This window comes from Chamaea fasciata, unplaced genomic scaffold (genome assembly GCF_029207755.1).
Source record: "Chamaea fasciata isolate MVZ Bird 193981 ecotype frontalis unplaced genomic scaffold, bChaFas1.0.hap1 SCAF_6, whole genome shotgun sequence".
Classification (NCBI taxonomy): Eukaryota; Metazoa; Chordata; class Aves; order Passeriformes; family Sylviidae; genus Chamaea; species Chamaea fasciata.
In genome coordinates this window covers 17,220,195-17,240,251 of record NW_027094091.1, presented here as the reverse complement: position 1 = coordinate 17,240,251, position 20,057 = coordinate 17,220,195, and the positions used below count along the sequence as shown (strand labels likewise).

The window sequence follows — 20,057 nt, the reverse complement described above, 5'->3', positions numbered from 1 at the left end:
CTCTCTTGACAGCATAGTTGAGCCAGTTATGCCCCATGAGAAAAGATGAATAACCTTAGGCCTATGTGTGAGTGTCCCAATACCTGTCCCAAGAGGAGTTTTACACCTGAACCAGTTGTGTTAAGGAAGCCACAGGCATATAAAAAGCACTATGCCATCTTGCAAGATCTTCTTCTTTCCCTCTTCCCTTATCTGGCTCAAAACTCAGCTTGTTGCTAACAAAGGTCAGTGTGTTGTGGTCAACCTCCGGTGGTGGGTGCACACCCATTCTGCACTTGGGCTGTTCTTACACAAATCAGGGGTTTCACCACATCCAGAAATCTCCTCCTCCCCTTCAGCTGAGGGGTGTGTGTGCAAATCCGACCTCAGCAAAGCACCTGCTGCTTTTGCAAATGGGCGATTGTTTGAGTCATTAATCTTTAACATTTCAGTCTCTCACAGGGAGTGAGCCAGCGGCTGCGTGGGACTTCTGGCTGGGGTTAAGCTGCAACACCAGTAAAAAGCAACTGCAGCTGATGTGTTTACAGGAAAAGTGGTTGATTGGAAGCCACTAAATGTCACTAGAAGGTGAGTGGGAAGTGGCCTATGTAGTAAAAGTTTGTTGGAAATCTACTTCCAAAACACACCAGGGTTGGGAAACTAATATATGTCCATGAGGTGATTACTCATTCCTTATTTCTTTCCTGAGTATAACCTATATCACCTCCTTTGACATCCATCCTGATTTTTCAAATTTATTTGGGGTAAGGGTGAGTCATAACCTTTTGGAGGGCAAGTGGGTGGGGAGAACATAGTCACTTGTGGTTGCAAGGAGTATTACTTACATGGATACACACAGTTTTATTTCAATTCTATGGGGATTAAAAGAAGAGCTCAAGACAATGTTTTAAAACATTTATCTCCTTTTAAACTCTGTTCTTTTAAGGGTTAAATTTATATATTCCACCCCTTATCCTCAGACCAATGTACTGCTCAAGGAACACTACTTGGAGCAGAAGCCAAATGTCCTATTTCAATTATTAACTCAGTTTTAGGAATTTTAGGATCTCCTTTTGATTATTATAGTGCTAAATAAAATTTGAATGTAGAGACATTAATTTGACATTCGCACGTTTTTACATTATGACCGCAGGAAGCCTTTTTTCTGAGGCAATGGTCAAAGCAAAAAATCAATATCTGATTTGTTTTCTTGCCTATTCAACACAGTTCATTCATCTTCTATAGAACAGAATAACTATTTCATGAAGAGGTAGTATGCTGATAAAAAAGAAATCTTTGAAAGGTAAGATTGATGTCTGTTGTATCTGAGAGATAAACACTCAAAGAGGATTCAAACACAAGGCTGGGTGACTGCATCTTGACTGCCCACCAGCTGTCAGAGATGAAGAATATCAGCTGCTACCACTGAAGAGGAGGTGGCACTTTGCATCCTCTCCACACTTCCCAAGTAACCAGGTATTGCCTTTTGTCTGAATGGCTCCATAATGCTCTGTGGCTTGGTGAACTGTGAAGAAAGGGTAACATTTACCCCGTTGATTTTTGTCATTGTTTTCCCTCAGGAATATGTACAAAAATAATGAGAGAGATCCTTTGTTCCTTCCTATAGGGATTCCTCTACTCCAAAGTAAATGCTAGTGGCTGGTGCCTTTGCTTCTCTCTGTCAGGTAGTAGTTTATTTTTAAGGCTTTCAGAGTTACAGACTGTAGCCTAATCCCAGGGACCATTTTTCCCTAAAAACCAAAGATGTTTCAGAAAGTAATAATTATAACTGAATTTGTCTCTCACATCAATAACACACTAGAGTGACTCCTCTAGCATAAATAGGTCACTTGAAGCTTTGTCCAGGACCAAGCACCCATTTGTGCTTACACTTATTTATAATACTAAATGGATCTCTTCTTTAAGCTGTTTCTAGGACAACACAATATTTGCAGGAAGGAAAGAGTGCCATGTTCTTGTTCTACCTCCTGAAAACTAATCAAAGTCTTTTTCTCTGTTGCCACAGCCCCTGGCATTCACAATATGCTTCCACAGTTGGGCAGTTGTCGAGACGAAACCACTGTCTGGTGAGCGAACCATGGCTGTCTCACAATTTACCTGCCCTTCTCCATCTGTCTCCACTCACCAGCTGTGCTTGAGCCCTTCAGGCAGGGACAGAAGTATTGGATGCACATAAAGTATCTCTTCAGTGCGACCAGTGTAAATAATTGTGTTGGGGTTCTCTAGGAGACAGACAAGGAAGACAGATGCACAATTAAACTAATGCCCATCAAGAGAGAAAGAGCAGAAACAATCCTTATATCCAGAAGTTAGAGAGTCCAAACTCTGTGTTCCTCCTTGGCTCCCACAAAACCATATCAGGAGCCAAAGGGGTCTGACTACTACAATTCCCTCTTACAGGTTTTTGTCAAACTCTGGAGAAGTGTATTTCAGAGTCTTTGGTGCTGACAGACTGACAAACACTACGACTGTTATTTGTTACATCAGCTACCAAATGGGTTTGAATGCACATTCCCTTCAGTCTGTCTTCCTTCTAACCTCAAATATGGAGTTGCTGCAAAGTTTAGTACATTTAAGATGACTACAGATAGTGAGGAAGGGTAGAATTTGTCACAGGTGATCACATTTGTTTTGCAAAAATAAGTTTATTGTACTTGGCGTAGCAATAAGAAAGCTAGCCTAGCTAGCCAGTCAGCCCTAAGAAATAGTGAACAGCATCTGTTTAAGTCTCTGAAGTAACACAATTCATGCATGGCATTAGGTTATGTTGCATCATTTAACACAACATAAACCTCACTTACCTTTTCCTCCCTTTGCCACTTTCTTCCAGTTTTTCTCACTCCAACTGGCTGCAAAAATGCATAACTGTCTTTGCTGCTTTAAAATTCCTGGGTTTTCCCCTCTAACTTTTTCAGCTAATGTAATTTTTTGTGTATACTGCCTTTCTGGGAACCACTGAACCCACATCCAAGAAGTGTTATCTCTCCTTTATGCATCTCATCATAAGACTTCTTTGTGTTTTTTTTTTTTACTGAAGTCCTATACAAAACTAAATGGTATTGTTATGTCTGAGACATTGTCATACAGGATGAGGCACAAATCATACTTTACCAAATTTAATGAAAGATTGCCATCAGGTGTCTAAATGTCTCACTTGCCTGTTTAGTTGAGTTATGGCAAGCAATAGTACTCAGAAACTTAACATATGTAACAATTCAAAAGTTTTATTATCTGGACCTGTTTTGTGCAAGCTCTATTGAACTAATTTATAATAATGGGATTGAAAACACCCTAATTCAAATATAAAATAGAAACTTTTCTTATTTTGCTTGTTTCAGAATGATTGCTTCATTTAGAAATATTAATAATCTGATAGCTGAGTCTCTTCATTATAATATAATGCTCAGTTGCATCGGGAGCTATTCTTTATTCAGTGGGTTACACTGCAGGGTATCATGGGGAAAGAAGATGTATTAGCCTGTATTCAGAGTTTATATAAAAAAAATGAATCTGCAGAATAATAGAGTTGCATCTTTTATGTAGTGCTGCTATTTGAAAACAGAAGGACACATTTAAAATGGGAAATTCTAATCAGTATCTGCTAGAAAAGTCACATGTACATTTACCCATGTGCCTGTCTGCTTTGCCACACACTTGGAGTATGTCACCTAAGCAGTTTCTAATAACATTCATTCAAAACAGAGGGGCCATTAGAAATTGTTCTTGTCTGTGCAATTTTATGGCTTCTGTCACATGTTTCTCATACCCAAAATATTTTTCATTTATTTCAGAGAGACAAACTGTGCTGCTAAACAGCTTTCAGTATTATAGTATGTATGATGAACAAAGGCAGAGATAAAATGATGAAAGAAACGAACCAAAAAAAGACCAACCACAAATTTACTGGAGTTAAGCACATCCATGCAGTACATTTTCAGAGCATAGGGATGATCCGAACTAAGGAATGCTGCATCCAGAGGTTTGCACAGTAGACTCAGAACTACACAGGTACTGCAGATGTGAATGGCAGAAATAGTAGCTGCATATAAGAAGCAGCCACTCGCTGCTCTTCCAGAGTTAATTAGCTCTTCTCTTCAAATGAGCTAATTAGCCTGGGCACAGCCCTGCACCGACATAACCATACCAGTCCTGGAGCTGACTCATTATCTGGCTTGATATCCTCTTCATTCATTTATGTGAATACTTGCACAGCTCTGAAGAAAAGTGTGCCTTGGTAGTTAGGTACCAGCTTCTGCACTAATTAGTGTCTGAACATTTTATGAAATGTGGAACAATTTCAAGAGGAAAAAAAAAATCAATGTCTCAAAGCTTAATGGTTAGAAGACTCACCTATAAGGAGGGAGGAAAGCAGATCAAATTCTTGTTTCCAGAAGCAGGTGTAGGTAACACCCTTCTAAGTTAATTTTGTCATGGTTATCAAAAATGCTCTCAAAATATACAGGATCACAGAACCTAAAACAAAGGAGTTATGGGGGGTTTTGGGTTTTTTTGTTTTTCTTTGAAATACTTGGTTCTTCCACTAAACCAAAATTCAATTACCAGCAGAGCCCTCATAGCAAATACTGATTATTGACTGCACTGGAGGCCAACCACAATGAACTACTGCCTGAGGGTTAAAACCATTCCTGGGATTAGGTAATATTGCCTGAAGCCAATTGTAAAGAGCGCTTTAATACTTTTGAGCAATAGTTTACTGCAATTTCCCTCAGACCTAGTCAGTGATTAATTAACCTTTTAGAATCTTCTGGGTTAATGGAAAGTTCGCTCTGGAAAGCTGCAGAGATTGAAACATGAACCAAGATCATCATCCGCAATACCAGAATATACATGATCTTGGAAGACGAACTACAGTTTTCAATGCTTGTTAGGCTCTTGCTTCAGCCTGAGGGCAGTAACATCCCCTATTTGTAGTCAAATGAGATTATATGACATTATCTCAAATACTAAGAAAGGTTTTTGCATGTATAAAATAACATCTGTTTTTCTTATAACAGATAGTTATCTAAAACATGTCAGCTCAAATTCTACATGTTTTATATCAACATGGGTATAAGAGGGTCAGGAAATAGCTTCATGAGAGATACATAGAGTGGATACAAGAAGCCCAAATGAAGGACTGGTTGTCTGTATTTCTACCCACTTTAAATTTTGGATGTGTATTTATGCTGTGTCCAAGACAAGGAAAGATGTTTGTGAGTTGTATTTGATCAATTGCATGCCTTCCAAATCCTAGGTTTATCTGGGTAAATAAGGTTTTGAGGTAAAACCAAACTCCAGGCAGGTATTGGGAAAATAATTACACTCCTTAATAGAAGCGTCTTATAAAGATTATCAGCTCAACAAGTGTCAAGAGAAAGTAAAACAGTACAATCCTACCAGATGCCCACTGACTGTCAGTAGCATGCTTCTTGAAGATTTCAGCATTCCAAAGTTCTGAAATGGCTGCAAGTTAAGAGACTGTATTAAATGCAGATCATTTCTGAATCCCTAACTCCAGCACTGCAGCAAGGCATTTCAATGATGACACAATGAGCTACAGTCTGCCAGCTTGGCACAGATTCAAAGTGGCAGCAGTTGAGGTGTGTTTTAAAAATAGGGATTTTTAAAATTGGATTCAAAATCAATTAAAATCCCATTACAAACATAATTTTTGTGGTACAAATAATGAAATAATATCTTTTACAATAAACTATAAAACTGAGGAAGCTTACATAATTAATACTATCTATTGCACAGATAGACCCATACCTTTCAATCATGTACAACCTACATGGCAATAGAATGCCTTTGGAAAGTAGAGAGTGCATTTTCAACAGGAGGTCAACATGTATTTCGTAAGATTCTGAGTAGATATCTCTAGGTAGATTTGATTTCCCTCCCCTCCTCAATATCCCATATTGTCCGCTGCTTTTGGAGATAAAATGCCAGCATATGTATATTGTAAAGCATTGAGACATGCAACATGATGGCCAGAGACTCAGTAATGCTAGTGGCTATACATCACATTTTTGATCCTTGTATGAGAAAATAATCAGCCAATTTTCTGCTGGTGCAAAGTCATTGCATGTCTTAGACAATGAAATCACATCCCTTTTATATTGAGAAAGAATGTGCTTTAATTGTTTTCCAAGGGGAAAATAAGGGAGCTGGTAAAGAACAGAAAAAGCCAACATCTCTTATACTGAATAGCAAGATTAATTTTTTTAGTTTATTTCATCATTAATTCCAGTTTTTCTGAGCTGTCAGACTTGCTTGGCCTCTTCTAGTAAAATCACCCCCATAGTTTTAAGTGCTGGCGTTCAGTTCTTACACAGCATGCTCTAGGCAAAGTTGGAGCATTATCTGGGGTTTTTTGCGGTCTTGTAGATGTTTATGCTGGTGTTTGTACTATGGTGAGGAAATTAATGACTCAACCATTTTCCAAAGAGGTAAAATCAGTGACACCTTTAAATACAACTCTTCAAATTTATAGTTAACTTAGATTTTCAGTTTCTTCCTCACTAATCTTGTTTTATACAGCATTTTTAAAAAGAATATTGCATTAGTAAAAGCTGCCAGTCACAATAAATTATCAATTTTTCTTTTTTTAATATTTTGTGATGATGCCTTAAATACATATTCCTGTAAAGATTAGGTATATAATTTAATTGTCCTTGTATCAGATGAAAAAAACCATGATTCCCCACAGCAGCCTATTGACTCCTTCAACCTTGCCTCTTGAAACCTTACTGAACACAGAAGCTGATACTGCAGGTTTTATATTTATAATGATTAATTAATTCTGCACTAAGCAATGTTCCTGACTGCAAGAACAAAATCCACTTTAGAAAACATAAATGACAGCTTGCCTAAAATAATTAACACCAGTGCTGATAGAATTGGGATGTTCTCCCTCTGCTTTACACTAGCGTATTTGAGAGAATTTAATTACTAATATTTCTGACTAGCAGAAGAATTGCATTAAAAAAGCACTTGATGTGGCAGGATTGAAAGCTCATTCAAAATATGTTACAGAAATATAATGGGGATGGGATAAACCCTGGTTGAAAATGGAGATATAATTAACCCACAGTTAAACATACTAGACTGTTTCTATTTTTTCAAGAAAAGCAGATCGTATTAAAAATAACCTGCATGGAAGTATCATCACATTTCCCTGCCAGTCAAACAACCAGGTAAGGTTTGGCTGTGCAGCACAGCAACCTTGAACCCTTCTACCTCTGTGCAGAATAAATCAGATAAGGTCTGTCCTGGTAACAGGATTATTCCACCAGTGAGCAAAGCATTTGTGGCTTCACAGCCTGGGAAGGACCATCCTTCCTCTATAGCTGCAGCACGAGCTCTGTTCTCACTTTTCATTAGAGATGGAGTTTTGCCTTTAGCATGGTGAATAATGTTAGCCTACATGTTATTTCACATGAGGTCTTGAAACACGACAACCCTTCCCTGGAAGGGGACAGTGGGTGCTTTCTGTGGGTGAAGTGGCCTTCTCCACCAATTTTAGCATTGTGGAACTGCTTACAGAATTTATTAACTTCAAGTTGTAAGCTGAAGTGACTGGTTCCTGTGATACAAATAAATGTGGCAGGAACACATGAGATTGTATTTCCCTTCAAATTTATGGAAAGATTACATAAAATTATGGTAAAAATGCAGACTCTCAGCCAGAGAAACTAACACGGAGTTATTGTCACACAGTGTCACTCAAAGTTAGGACTACTGTGGGTAAAAGATGTACCATCACAGATTGCTCCTTGTTAATCTTTCCCACACTAAAGCCTTCCTATTTCACATGTTTATGGTTTAAAAATTGGAGGATGGGAATGAAATTCCTGTGAGTCCATTATCCTTTTGTGGAATCCTGATTTTGTTAATCAGGACTGACATACATTTCCACATTCCCACATTTGTACCAAGGGCCACTTGTTGTTCCCTGGATGGAGCTCAGGAACTGCAACATCAGAGGTACAAGTTTATGAATATGTAAATACTTGCAGCACACCCAGTTCTTTTTTCTTATATATTTTTCTTCCACAGTAGATGAAGGACCCAAGAGCTGAGGAAATCGGGTATTGTAGTGTGTCCTTTCTGCCACTGGTAGATTTTTATCACAAAGGTCATCCTTTCCTCTTTTATTGGTTAGGCTATCATAGAAAATCTCAGCATTACCGAGGGCCCAGTTGTGGAAGGGAGAAAGTTGATAAAGAGTAAACGGGCAGCCAGCTGGCCTATTTTCCAACATGTTCCATCTCCTCTAGCAGCTTGTAGGAATGTTTTGCCTACACACAGCCTTGCTTAAAGGTACAATTTTGCATTGTCAGTAAACTCTCACTTGTGAGAAGAAAAAGGGAGAACCAGAAGGCTTGATTTACTGAAACGAAGGCAGATGTAAATTGTCTTCCTAATGCAGGACATTCTCTATGCTCTGCATGGGGTTCCTCCTAATAAGCAGTAGGGTTTGGAAAAGGTGTAAGAAAGCAAACTGTAACCTCTCTTAGCTACTCCTGCTTAATACTAATTATTACTTAATATTGCAAAGCATTTGTATTCCTTGTAAATGTTAAAAGTGCTGTAAAAGCATTAACTGTTTAATTCTCAGGACACCCTTAAGAGGTGGGTATATGAGTATTATCTCCATTCCATACTTCTTTCCATAATAAGGGAACAATTAAAATTAAATTGATCAGCTAACTTTATAGAGACCCTAATTCCTACAAATACGAAATAATAGGCCTAAATGAGTATACTTCTGCGTGTTTAAAAGCAGTATTCATCAGATGGATTACAGCTGATTTTTCAATGTAATTAACTTTGTATCCAAAAATCAACTTTATTGGTTCACTTCCAGTATATTAAGCACAATAGGAGGGATGCCCCATTTTCTCTGGCAATAATCAGGTTCCCTTCAGCCTTGTAATTGATTCAAGCAGGAACCATATTATTGTCTAGTAAAACAGAGCATCCTTCCTATTATCCCTTAAGTAGCAGTCAGTCTGGGAAGAAAACAGTTACAATGATATATGAAGTTAAGACAGATGCCAACTAAATAGATACCTGAGTAAGCTAAAAAGAAAGAATTAAATAGTTTGAAAAATCAATAAAAAGTACTACTTCAGCTAACCACTGTGCATCTCATCAACTAAACTCTCATTATTGTTCATATCCTGACTGCCCCAGTAACATTATACCCTGCACAGCCATAGCAAGCCCAACGGCCTCACAATCTAATTTGTCAGCTTTCACTTCTTTCCCACAGTTTTTGTATTCTCTCTCCTGTATTCTTGCTCCATTTCCCTCTATTTTGAAGTCTCCACATCACTATGCTAGTGCACCCTACTGCGAAAGGATCAGAGGAGAAAAGAACTGATTCCACTGCACCCTCTGTTACAGAGGCTCAGGTACAGACTTCTGGCAAAACCAGCTTGGTCAGTATTATTTACACCTTTTGGAGTTTAATTAAATTATAAGTGCATGGTGGTGGTGAAAAAAATACTGTCATTCTGCTGGGAAATAAGTGTAAGGAAAACAGTAAATTTTTGCCAGGTGAACGGATCTCTGAAGGAAGATGGGTGTTATGCATAGCTAACAGAGCTTGGACACAGCAAGAGGAATGAGGGAAGTAAGTCTCTTCTGGGCATGAATCTGATAAGTGGCTCATTTTCCATTTCTGCAGTGGATTCTGTGAGAATTGAATCTGTAGCAGTGAATGACTCCTTCAAGAACTGCCAGGACTACTCTAGGCTAGTATTGATAAAGGAAAGCAGGACTCTGACAAGTACAGTTTTAGCCAAAAGCTTTGGCTTAAGCCTGTTTCTTAATAATAGAATGAACTTTTCTGAAATTAGAAGAGGCGGTGCATGTTTCCAATTTTGGGTTCCTTCCTAATCAGGTTTGGACAACAGACTCAAAAGAGAAGAACGATAAGTGACCTGCTGGAGTTGCTCTGGTCAGCCGAGAAATTTCTGCTACATATTCTGGGGCTGAGCTTGTGCTTGACATTGTCACTTCTTCACACAAGAGAAGTCATAAGCCTAACTTATATTTTAACATATGCACTGTCTAATTAGACCCCTGTGGCTTACAGGTTAAAAAAACCTCATCTTTCTGGGGAACCTAGAAGCTCAGGTCTTTATTGGTGAGCAACTCTCTATGGGATGTAGCTAAAGCACACCACATCCCAGGCGAGAATGGGCTGTCTGCACATGTAGTTGTCTCATGCTGTGTTCTGATGAGAAATAAAGCACATGAACCCTCCCCTCCCAAGCCTTCAGCCAACTCACACCACTGAGCATGAAGAGAGGGTATCCCCCTGAGAGCACTCTCTGCTTGCATGACTGGACAGGAGCTGGAGAAAGTAACCTTGTAACACCAGCCACTGCCAGACATGATACTGCGATTCTCCACTTCCTGTGTGAAATTAGGGTAAGTCATCTGCAGCACCAGTCATCCCATTGCATTGTTTTGGAAAACAATGGGGAAAACCCAGGCTGGGCTTCACTCGGCTGGGAAACACCAGCTTTCTTCCCTCTCTGAGCTGGGGATGTGAATGTCTCTGTCCTAATTTGGATACAGCAGGAGGCTCTGAGTGCCAAAGCCCACAGCTCAGACCTTGTCATGCACAAGGTGTACATATACTTAATGCAATTTCTAGTGGAAAGGAGGGAGAAAATTACTCCCTTTTCAGCAGATTTGGCAATGTTGCAGTTACACTTATTCTGATCTGTCCCTGAGTAGCTTTTATGGCTTTCTTTCTTCCTTGCCCCTTCCAATCCCCTCGTTGAAAGAAAAATCTATCATCTGTTCATTCTCAAAACAGACTTAAGAGCCAATATTTGTGGGAACCAAATGCTGATGATTCCAGGGCAGTTATTTACTTTGCTAAATCTAAAGCAAGAGCATGACATGTAAAGTGGGGAGAAGGGAGGCTTGATATTTTCTTACACCTAAATGTGATGCACTTGACGTTTGTAGCTGCCATCACTGTTTGGCAGTGTTGCACATTTAGGACATTTGAAATATTTACAAACTTTCCTTTCACTCTCTTCAAGCCATCAGTTTAGCAGCAAGTAATCAAAGGGATGAGTTAAAAGGCAATTGAATAATGCCAGTCCAGTTCAGTACTGACCTGCAGCTTGCATAATTCAAATATAACTACTAAATTTGCTTAACTCAATCCCTACTGTCTTCTCCTTTAGACATGGTATGATAGCTGCAGTCATGCAGCCTTCCAATTCCCCTCACTCATCCATGAGAGCAGGAATATCAAGTCCATTCCATTTTTCAAAAAACTTTATTTATGATAATTTGGCCCAAAAAGTTCAGATCAAGCAGATGCAGACAGCAGGGGGATTGCAAACTTAAAGCCAAAAGACTATTCTTGAAGGAACATAAGGCATTATTATGTTTAATACAACTAAAATTTTCTTTTTCCTTTACAATATTAAACATAATAAATGCTCCTCAGGAGGGTTATTGACCAGAGCAGAACGTCAAGAACATTATCTCACTCTTGTACAACAACTTAAGAATAGAGAATGATATTTTATTTTACCTTTCATCTTCGCTGTGAAACAGAAGGCCAAGTTCTTTCCCATTTAATTTCAGAAGAAGGAAGTCCTTTTCACCCTTTATCTGAGATGCTCCTTAAAACCTTGATTATTATTCTTAGCAATTCCCTTTTATACAAGTTTTAAGGCATTATGTTACTTATTCTACCAAATCCTTTCATGGATTCTGCTCTTGACAGGTTTGAGGTGGTGTTGTTACTCCTAATAAAGCTGGATGTAAATATAAAGAAAAAAAGCAGAAATAACCCTTCAATGTTTCAATTTTATAATTTAAAAGTTACATTTGATACATTCCTTTCTTTGGTTCTGCACTGCCCAAATTTTTCCAGATTAGTGATGAATGTTAATTCAAGCATGGAAAAGTTATTATTTCCATATACAAGTGAATAGGTACTTGGATAAAAAAGTGACAGTCAAACCCTTTTCATTAGAGTGCATCATTTTCCTAGACAGGTCTGTGAAGAGTCTAACTCCATGTAAAATGCTGCAAGGAGCATAATGACTGTGTTGTTTCTTCATTTCATCTGTACAAAAGGTGCAGCCAAGAAATCAGACCAGAAAGGCTATCAATGAGACATCTTCTTTCCAAAAAACTGATAGTTTTCTTTGTCAATGTGATTTAGGCAGGCATTTCTTGAATGTCATTATCTGCATCTCCCAAGAATTTTGGTGTAGAAATACAGAAAGCTTTCCTGCACTTATTTTCCCACATTTTCTGAATCCCACTTTGATTTTCAATGTCTAAATGATTTGGGAGCTGTTTCTTTAGTGTTCAAAAGTGAATGTTGCCTGTTACCATTTTTATAGCTTACTACAGCAGCATTAAAAGACAAGCTAATCATTTAAGGTATTTAGATAGTGTTTATGTCTGAAGGACCTGGGGATGCCTGATCAGGTGGGATCATCTACTGAATATGACTGAAAGTTTGCATGTGATTTATTTTTCTTCTTTTCCTGCCAGAATTATGATTTTCTTCTGAAAGCAAGTTACTGGGATTCTTTATAAATTTTGTTTTAAGGTGAATTTTTGAGCTTCAATGAATACAAAAAAGGATGTTGTTTTGTCACTAAGTTAAAGTAAATCGAAACACCTTTTCCCCAGATAGTTCATCTTCGCTATTTTTAATTGTGACTGCATCAATGACTGTTGTCTTACCCATAGTGGAAGCAATTAACCTGCTTTATGAATAAAGTCACTGGACTAGCAACTGAGAGAAGTGGGCATCCAAGTAGTTCAAACAAAGCTACAAGGTTCTGTCCTGGAAGCAAAGGAAGTGACCCAAATCTAAGCTTAGCCTACTGCAAATAAAATCTTAAGGTAAAAAGGTTGTGAGTTGGAAGAAAAGAGACTGAGCTTATTTGGTGCAAAGTGATGTGAAGCTTCAAGGATCAAGGAAACTGCTTGTTGTTTCTCTGCATTCTGAGATGGAGAAAGAAGAAGAACAGATGAGATGTGCACGGGGCTAAATAAAACAGGTTGTACAAAGAGTATGTGTGAGTTTTAGCACTGATTTCTTAGCTCAGCAAGACTAAACCAGAAAACCACAAATCCATAAGACCTTGGAAATGAGTAAAAGGGAGCAAAATTTTTGTGACCTATACTACAGTCTGCCCTCGTTTCACTGATTCAGCCAGAACCCAGCAAGCTTCTGACTCCATTTTACTAAAAGCCTCAATAGAGATTTAGAATTGCAAAAGTATATAGAATGCAGACTAAAACACAGTAAAGCAAGACCATTGTAGTTTACTTGCCTTTGCTACATAATGATCTTAATATAAAAGACTGAAGTTTTATGAGATTTGACAGAATAAATAGATTTGTATCAGAGCATACCTCTCCCCTCGTTTCCTCTGAACCTCAGAATTAATGGCGAAGGCAGTTAAATGTAGAGGAGCTCATTAATCTGTCTGCGTCTGGAGTGTCTTACACAGATACCATGCTAATCAATGCCTGTGAGGTAGTTAGCATTGTGCTTGTGTAAGCAGCACTACACGGGCACAAAACCTACTGTTATTCACTTGCACAGTGTTTGAAATAATATTTATTTAATTTTGTTTAGCAGTGTCAGTAGGCAGTCAGAAACTGTTAGCCTTTTTTTGTAGGATGTGAGTAAATTGAAATCGTAAAACAACACAATTAATTGAGAATCATTTTTCTCTGAAAATTCCTCACTCTGAACAGAGTTTAAATGGTGAACATCTATGCAGAAAAGAGTACTGCACTCTACCCCTATTTCTGGTGCTGTGCAAAACCTATGTAAAGGAGACAAGCTCTTTCTATTGTCTTTAATGTGGCTAAATGTTTTGTACCCATTCAGTTTATAAGGCAGGAAATTGTAAGTGCTTTTTTCATGGCATCTGATAAATGCTGTACATCTTTAATTAGCAATGTCTATCAGTGTTGAGTCTAATGCAGATATAAATAAAAGAGGCTAATGCAGACATAAATAAAAGCTAAAAATGCTGCTACACATTCAGTATAAAGCAGAGCATAGATGTAGAGATTAATAAACTAAAGGAAATCAAAAAGTTTCTGTTGACTACCACAAACAGCTGCACTGAGAACAGCTACTCTTTCACTGAGGCCTTAAGCTCAAAGCATTACGAACATGACAAAAAATGAAAGATTTTTATACAGAACTAAGCATTGTTCAGTGATAAAAATAGCTTTCTTCATTCTTGGTTAAACAGAAGGGAAGCACCCTAACAGTAGTGAAGGTCCTTATCAGCAGAGAACAATAAAAAACTGATGGAGAGAAGTAATCTTTCTCATCTCAGAGGACTACTACAGTTGTTATATTATGTTTGATGCAGATTATCTATATGCAAGACTCTACAGTATCTTTCAGATTAATTTAGCAGCTTAGGAATCCATTATACCTTTTGGGGAAGTGACTCAATTTGGAGATTCCTAGTGAGTGTAAATGAAGGCAGTAGCTTTCATCTCAGTACAGCTTGAATCCCATAAAAATTTGAATGATGTGATGCAGTTGTGAGTTTTTTACAAATATTCGACAGCAGCAGTTATATAAATCTCCAATATGATTTTGATACAAAAAATCAATAACATAAAAGGGTTGAATTTCATATTTGGGGAAGTGAAGGATTGAGAATCTCTCTCTCTGCTGCAGGGTGTTTACATGGCTCCTATTACCACAGACCCAGGCAGACGGACCCCACTTTGCACCTCAGATGTGGTTCTGTCCCATTGCCTTTGAAGTCCAGTGGCACAAACTGTACTACTGGTTGTATCAGGGTGAGGCAGCAGCTCCTGAGACTGAAAAGCAAAGCTTTCCTGCTCCAAACAGAATTGGACTCCTCTGTGTCAGAGCCCTTGGCAAATTTCTGAACCCAGTCGTATGAGGTCATCTTACACATGGCTGCCATTGCTTCCACTATCCAACCCAGTGAAAATGCTTTTAAGGCATCATGTGCTGCTTTGAGTTGCTTGCATAACTTCACAGTTCAACTGAGGCATAGACATCCAGCTGTTATTACCTCTATCTAAGATATCTTTTATATTAACTTCACCATATTCGCTCTTAGCCCAAGACTTGATGTCCCTAAATGTTTAGATAAAGTCCATTGATCAGGTGGAAGACCAGAAATGGTGAGAATAATGGATTTATTGTGCTGCATGCAGAGTTTTGGTCACAGCTTTGCCATATATATTCCAAAAGGAAAGGTATGTGACATTTATAAATGTAATCTCTCCCAACAGACCGATCTAGACTAAAAGTGCTATGATGATTATTAAGATAAATAATCGGAATTATTTTAAAATGGAGAGTTGGTTTGGGTATGTGGAGGATGAATTTTCTGTCAAATTAATGTAGAAGTAACTATCTAAGGAGACAAAGCAAATACTTTAATTGCATAGTGCATGGTGTTTTGTCTGTTTTTAAGCTCTACAGTTATATATCAGACTGATTAGTGAATTTTAAATGCAGGAACCAGATACTACTATAGCTTGTGAGAAATTATCCCCTAACTAAAGGAAGAGAAGCATTCAGAGAGCCAAAGCTATCAGTCATAAACCAGCAGCCAAACTGTGGCACTTCCCCAGTACTTATAAAAGTGCTTCTCTTTCAACTTCATGGATTTCTCTTTGCTCTGGACCTATACATACTTCTCAGGAGAAGATAAATTCATATGTAATGTATCACTGCTTTTCAATTTCATCATGATGAACCCACAGGGTGAATGACATAGTCCATCCTGTGTTTTACAGAAAAGCTAAATTACAATGTGACCTCTTATGTGGTCCAGGGGATATTGATTAAACTGCGTAAGAGTTTGAAGAAGAAGAAAAAAATAATGTACTGATTTTTCTCATCTACATATTTTCTTCTCATCTTCCCATTTTGTGGCAATAATTAGTTTGCAGAAGTCAACAAGACTTATTTTCTTGCTTGAAATACCACACTTGTGATTTTATAAGAGACTTCAGGAGATCTGGGAGCGTATTCTTCATGTAGAAACTTAACAGAATGTCTTTGAGAACTCTTGTTCCTCATTATTTTCTTAGCTTGAATAGCAGACATTGTTTTAATGCTGTTTGCTTGCAACTTGTAAGCACACAGATATGTGAAAAAAGAAAGCCCACAGAGACACTCTAATATTGCAGGGTAAGCTGAAGTGAGAAATACTTAATGCCATTCCAGAGATTCACTGGCAAAAAGCTGCAAATGAAAATTATTACAATGAGTATAAAATTATTATAAAACTGTCACATTTCTAATATTTCATATCACTTCTGACCATAAGCTCTACAGCTATAAAAGCAATATCTTTTGCTCTTGCATGTGCACAGATGATGGTTTGCATTCTTCAAGGCTTACCATGTTAAAATGCCTTTAATTATGTCCCAGACAGCTGTTCAGAATGTACTCTTAAACCTCTTCAAGGTCAAAACGTTACTTCCTTCTGATCCACAGATCATCATTCTATGATTTTGGTTTCACTCACATAATATCTCTACTGTTCTTGGGAATCACTGGGCAGCCTCATAGGCCAGATGCTGAAGGTTCAGATGCTGATGTGCTGAGGATCCTTTGACATCCCTTAAAGTTCAGATAGATTGAAAACTTTTCCACGTTCTTATTTCATGTTTGAAAAAGGTAGTAATGTTGTTAAGGTACCCCTTCTCTTGCCCCCTGCCTTCCCCTGTGCCTGAGGACATGAATATCAAGCATATGGTAAACAGAAGAAGCATCTTTCAAACTTGTATTTCAATGAGATATGTAATGAAAATACGGAAGAAAGCATTGGCTCCGATCACACCCACAACTAGGCACCTTGTGAACCCCAGCCTGTGCATGGTTTGTGTTGAATTTAAAGAATTGCTAGCTATGAGGCACACACTAAGAGACTCTACTCCCAAACCACTAATTTAAAGTCAGACTCAAAAACTCAAGAATCTTCTTCATGGATCACTGCACTTGTTAACAAGTGTCAAATGAGATAAATTGTATATTATAGCACTGTCCACTAGCTCTGCTGTAGTTCAGTCTTTCAGTGTTTCTATTATTATAACACCCCTTTCTGAGGGAATGATAGCATCCACCAGTTAAAAAAAAAAAGTGATATAAATTGATATTTTCCCTTTAAGTACATATGTTCCTTATCAAATATTCTGACCAGTGTAAGGCTAGGAACTTCAAGGAAGAATATTTCTACAATCTGAAGCAATTCCAAACTTCCCCAGTCTTTATAACCTCTCTTGAATTGTCCTCAGATAGACACAGATGCCCGTTGTGAATAAATTGCTGCAAATATGCTTCTGTTCATTAATTCAATCCATAATAAAATGAACTTCTTAAAAAGTGCAAGTTACTATGCACAGTAAGATAAACAAATATATTCACTCTGTTAAATATAAATTTAAGGGCTATCTTTAAAACCAAACTGAATGCATGTCTATATTTCATTCACATAACTATGAGTCAGAAAAGGAACAGTCCCTTTGAAATGAATAAAAATTAGCATAACAATGAAATAAAATGCAGTCATTGGAAAAAAATTAACTTTCATTTAAGACAATAGCTAAGTATAATAACCTTTCCAGTCCAACAAACTTTCCAGTATGGATATTATATTCAAACAAATAACAAGTCATGTCTTATCAAATCCATCTTATACAGGCTTTATACCATTATTCTAAAAGAAAAATACTATTTTATTCTTCTGGTCATTTAAAGGACAGTTTTCCTTACCAGCAATTTAAACAGGGCTGTAATTTTTACTTAGATACTGGAAGGATGTAATACCATATATTCTTGTACTCTTTAGAAAATGGAATTTTATCATTTCTTTTCTTGCTAACAGAGTTACATACTTCTCTTTCCATTCTACTAAAAATGGAATGCAATGTCAGTTTAAATGTTACCTTCAGAAGATAGATCTAATCCAAAAAGAAAAATATAAACGGTGTGCAAAATGGAATGTCAGTGAAAAAGCATAATGGGTCACAATGGATAAGATAATAAATTATTGTTTAACTTGTTTATCGATGACTTGGATGAAGGTCCAGATGCCTCCTCAGCAAGTTCATGGATGACAAAAAGCTGGGAGAAGCTTTGGGCTGATGCTGAGTGTAGCTTTGGGCACAGCTGAGTGCTGTGCAGCCCTTCAGGAGGACCTGGACAGGTTGGAGAGATGGGCAGAAAGGAACAATCTGAAATTCCACAAAGGCAAATGCAGGATCCTGTACCTGGGGAACAGTAACCCCACACACCAGCACAGGCTGGGCACTGACCTGCTGGGAAGCAGCTCTGCGGAGAAGGACCTGGGGCTCCTGGTGGACACCAAGTGTCCATGAGCCAGCAGTGCCCTTGGGGCCAAGAGGGCCAATGGTACCCCGGGGTGTATTACGGAGAGCACTGACAGCAGATTGAGGGAGGTGACCCTGCCCCGCTACTCAGCCCTAGTGAAGCTCATCTGGAGTGCTGTGTCCAGTTCTGGGATCCTCAGTACAAGAGAGACATGGAGCCCCTGGAGCAGGTCCAGAGGAGGGTGACAAAGATGATGAAGGGACTGGAACATCTCTGTTATGAGGACAGGCTGAGGGAGCTGGGCCTGTCCAGCCTCAAGAAGACACAGCTGAGAGGGGAGCTCAACAATGTCTGTCAGTATCTGAAGGAGGGTGCCAGGAGGATGGAGCCAGGCTCTGCTCAGTGGTGCCAAGCAACAGTACAAGAGGCAACAGGCAGAAACTAATGCCCAGGAAGTTCCACCTGAGCATGAGGAAGAACTTCTTTTGCTGTGTGTATGACTGCACATGGAACACGTTGCCCAGAGAGGTTGTGGGCCCATCTCCTCACTGGAGATATTCAAGAACCACCCAGACACAATCCTGTGCCATGTGCTCTGGGAAGACCCTGCTTGAGCAGAAAGGTTGGACCAGATAACCAACTCATTGTAACCCCTTCCAACCTGACCCATTCTGTGATTCTGTGATTACTGAATTGGTGCATATATGGATGTATGAACACACACTAGATAGATACACTTGTGAACTATTCCTGAGTTGACAATTACTTACTTTTGTATTTTTGTATGTATTTTCTTTTGAAACCTTCATGGTCAGGAGTGACTGGTCCCTGTCTATTAAACAATCCTAGAGATAAATCTACAAAATGAATATGATCTTTTAAAACTCTGATTGTATAGAGTCTGTTAATTTTCATTTTTGTGGTGTCAAGTTGAAACGGATGGATTTTTACATAGGAATTATGCAGCTGATTACTCAAAAGTCAGTAGTCTATTTTTACAATAATTCCCCCTTCTCTTCCTGACCTGCAGTAATATTAAATAATTAGATTTTAAATGTCCTTTCTGATGTATTTTTCTAGATGATACGATGCCCTTTAAAACCAAACATTATTTATAGCACAAAAAGCACAAAGTTTCCTGACCCAGAACTATATCATTAAAGGAGACTGAAAGAAGCTCGTCCATCAAAGTGTAGGATATTAAACAGCTTTTTTTTTTTTGTCTAGAAAATGCATAATCAGCCCTTCAAAGTTTTGTTGTGTTACCTGTAATTAATACTAATTAAGGCTGGGGCTCTCAAATATGAGATGGCTGAGAAAATCTGCAGGGTTTGGTTTCCTATTTGTCAACTTTTATTTGAAAACAGCAGGTTAAATTCTGATCTGAGGAATGTTTAGCCTCAAACTATCATGCAGATTGTTTTGTATCTATGTAATTGCCAGACTGCTTTGGTCAAAACTCCTTAACACTTTTTATTGCTAATTTTGGCAATAAACCTGTTAATTAGTTAATTGTAAAACATTAGTGAATCAAGTAAAAAGGATCCATCTGTTTAAAAAAGAAGATTTCTTCTGGGCATAACATTTACAAACCACAGTGGTAGACACCATACATCTATTTATTGATAAAGTCTCTCACTCCTTTTAGAGCTAAAATGTGACTTTGAAGGAGATTTATAATATATCATGCACAGTT

The 20,057-nt window shown here is 38.2% G+C and overlaps 1 long non-coding RNA gene across 1 annotated transcript; it reads right to left on the bottom strand.

The window, feature by feature from the left end:
* Positions 1-920: 920 nt before the first annotated feature.
* On the bottom strand, positions 921-5,477 carry LOC136291001 (uncharacterized). The gene is made up of 4 exons (XR_010721415.1): positions 5,398-5,477; positions 4,351-4,473; positions 2,126-2,222; positions 921-1,504 (listed from the first exon to the last, which is right to left on the bottom strand). It is a non-coding gene; the product is annotated as an uncharacterized lncRNA (long non-coding RNA).
* Positions 5,478-20,057: the final 14,580 nt, after the last annotated feature.